This window comes from Juglans microcarpa x Juglans regia, chromosome 4D (genome assembly GCF_004785595.1).
Source record: "Juglans microcarpa x Juglans regia isolate MS1-56 chromosome 4D, Jm3101_v1.0, whole genome shotgun sequence".
NCBI lineage: Eukaryota > Viridiplantae > Streptophyta > Magnoliopsida > Fagales > Juglandaceae > Juglans > Juglans microcarpa x Juglans regia.
This window is the reverse complement of record NC_054600.1, coordinates 14,355,001-14,358,606: the sequence shown is the minus strand read 5'-3', so window position 1 is coordinate 14,358,606 and position 3,606 is coordinate 14,355,001.

Sequence of the window (3,606 nt, the reverse complement as noted above, 5' to 3'; positions counted from 1 at the left end):
TCTTTGAGCTTCGATTCTAACAACCTGATTTGCCGACTGTCAGTGTCCCGTTGCCGACGAAGCTTCGGGACATCATCCTGCAACCACTCTAGCTCCGACTGGCACTGGTCTAGGGACTACTGTAGTGTGTCCCTAGCCTTGCAAGCTAGCGAGGCCTTGATGCGAAGTTGACGAACCTCCCCTTGGGATCGGATCAGGTTGGCCAGGGCTCCGTCTGCCGTCTCTCTTTGTTCCTGCTCAAAAGCCACCCGATCTGTGGTAGTCTGGACCAAGGAGCGAAGGTCGCAGTTCTCTCTCACTAGCACCACTAGGCTGTCCACAAGGAAGGCAGCCAGGCGCCTCAATCCCTACAACAAAAGATGAGTTAAAAAAAAAACACATGGAAGAAACGGTGGTCGAGTAATGTTTACTGATCGGGGCAAAACTGCAAGTGCACAGTATCGTAATTTTATAGTAAAGTGATAAGAAGAGTATCGTCCTTAGGGATTGGTAACTTACTTTTGACAAATACCGAAATTATACTAATCTCGACTTTATCTAGAAAAGTCACTAAGATTTTTGTAGTTCCCATTTAAAATAAAATTAATTCAAAGAAAATACTCAAGACAAAAGAAAACAGTTGTTCAAAGATCAAATTAATGGGAAAGAAAACTTCTAAGAAATCGATTTCACCTAATCTCTCACTATGTTTTACTCATCTAACTAATTGAATTTAATTCTCTCTGGTTGTTAGCAAATCTCCACAAACATCCAAAAGCCTTTTTCGATAGTCAATTAGAAATTATTCTTGTTCATCATTTTACACAAGAATATGCAAAATTAATAAAGCAAGAAAGCAATAAGATCAATGATTTTAATACTATATAGGTTCATATAAGTCTTTCGATCTCTATATTTACCTATGCCGAAATATCCAAGATCTATCTTATAATTCTCTCTTTTGACAGTAAATTACAAGATTAAAATCATCTAATTAATGGCCAGTTAATTAGAAGCAATAAACTCAGAATAAATCAGACAAATATAGAAGAGAATTACTTCAAATTAGAATAGAAAAGCAAGCATAACTTAGAACTAGATTACATCGTTTTTCTAAAATAAAGAAAATTTAGTTCATGCTAAAAATTAAATTCAACATAAACGAATTCACCATAATTTTTCTGAGAGGAATAATGGAAGGAAATGAACACTAGAAAAAAATACTCCTCGCAGTCCCAGCCTTCCAAGTCGCAAGTCGCAGTGTCCAAAACATGCCAAAAGTCGAAAAGCCTGCTGTGTTCCATCCGCCTGCTTCAACTTTTCGTCTGCTCTCACTCTTTTTCTTTCTTTCTTTTTTCTTTAGTGCGTTATGTCGCTCTATTCTTTAGCTCTGTTTCATGCTTGCTAAAAAAAATCCAGCTTGCGTCCGTGCCAAAAACCGGAAAGAAAACAAAAAGAATCGAGAATCAACTCCATGTCCAAGAGTCCAGCTAAAGCTAAAGCTAAAACTTCTCTTTTCAAATTCCTTCCGCGTCCTCCCAGGTTCAACTTCCTTTCTCTTTTTTATTTTTTATTTTTTCTTTTCCTATACCCATCATACGGTGGTAGTTGGTAGACTAAGTCAAGTCCATTCCTACCATTAGCATCACGTCTCTTCCTTTTGAATTTGATGAATATATTTTATTTATTCATTTTTTTACTTTTTCTCCTCCAGGTAGTTAGATGCCAATGGAATAGATTCAAATCACTTCTCTTTGCCAACGTCTTCAAAAATTTAACTTGATCTTTATTCCCAAATAACACTGATGATCAACTCTTATATTTGAATAGATCTTCATTTAAATTTGAGAGTCCTTAGACGATAGGCTTATAAAATTAGGTCTTCATTTTCTTCAAATCTAAAATAAATTTAAATAATGACAATGAAGTAAAAAATTAACAAAATTAAATAAATTTAGACTAGAGTTATAGTTAAGAAGTGAGAAAATATAAAAAATTATGCAAGTCATCAAACACCCCCAAACTTACAACTTTGTTTGTCCTCAACCAAAAGAAAATAAAATAAAGGACCACTATAGATTGACTATCAACTTGACCCCATAGAGAAGTTTCATCACTCACCAAGCCATGATTTGAATTAGATATCATCATTAGTATCTTACTTTTTTAACATCAAGGATAACAGAAAAATCAATAAAAAATTTAGCAATTTGTCAAGTAAGAGTTAAGCGTTTACTTCAACCTAAAGCTAAGACCTTGAGTGTGTGTGTGATATAGTCAACTTAACTCCAAACCACCGGCAAACTCAAATAAAAATAGAACAACTAAAATTAGAAGAATTCTCTCAAAACTTAACCCCATAAGTCCAATTTTTAGAAATCATTTCCACTAATGTAGTCAAACACCAAAATCAGAGATCAAAAGGTCTTTAATCAAGATTGCAATGGCAAGCCACAGGGTGAGGGCTAAGAAAATAAATGGACATGGAAAATCAAAACAAACTGGAAAAATACTTGGTGGAAAGAACAATGAAAGAGATATCCACATGATTCAAACCATAACTCTTTCTCGACTATATGCTCATACTTGTGATATTATTGTTGTTGTAATCAATGAAGTAGTACCAAGTACACCTTTAACAAAATCTGAAGTGATTTGCACTCCATTTATTGAATTTTTTTTTTCTGCCACGATGGATAAATCACCTCTGAGCAAAAGACAAACCCAGCAATAATACTTTTCTTTTCTTTTTCAACCACCTCAATTCTTGTAGCCTTTTCAAATCTTCAACCTCTTCTTTTCTTTTTCTTTTTTTTTTTTCGTTCATCATTTTTTCTTTTCACACACTTTTATCAAATAAAGCATAATTTCTTTTGAACTAACTTTCTCTTTAAATGTAGACTTTCCCCAAAGTATTTTATCAAACTGTAAAAAGGTAAATCATAGTTTTTCAGGCTTAAAACGAGAATGATTTATGTAGTTAAAAGAACAAATAAAGGCTCATGTAAAATAAGGCTCAAGGGGGTTGACTATGGGAATACACCATGCAATTATGGCATGATAATCAGGACGGCTGAGAAAGTTTTTTGGTTATAAGAAAAAAATTTGCCTAGATCATTTCTCTAATATTTGGTATCAACTAGGGTTTCGCCTCAAGGATCCATTAACGGATTCTAGAGCAAAGCAAGACTGAACTTCCCTGACCTAGTTAATTCAACTCATTTTCTTCATAAGCAAAATGGAATAAAGAAAAAATGACTATGTGCTCAATTATGTTCAAGGTCAAAGGTTTAAATCAAAGTACCCACAAAACTCAGCCTGACATAAAAGAAATTTTTGAAAATTTTTCTCAATCCCATCCTCAATCACGAATTTCAGAGTCATAGAGAATTCAATCATACTCAAATGCATGCTTGGTAAGAGAATCCAACAACTCAAGACTTACAAAATCACAAGTAAAATAAAACAAATAGCAAACAAGAAGACAAAATGACTATAGGAGTTTACACTCAAAAACTTAAACTAACCAATGTCCTCATTGTAATGCAAAAGTGAGACAGATTGAAGAAATGAAAGGAACTTCCCTGGTTTCGTGGTGAATCAGCCGTAGTTTATAATTTTCAGCTC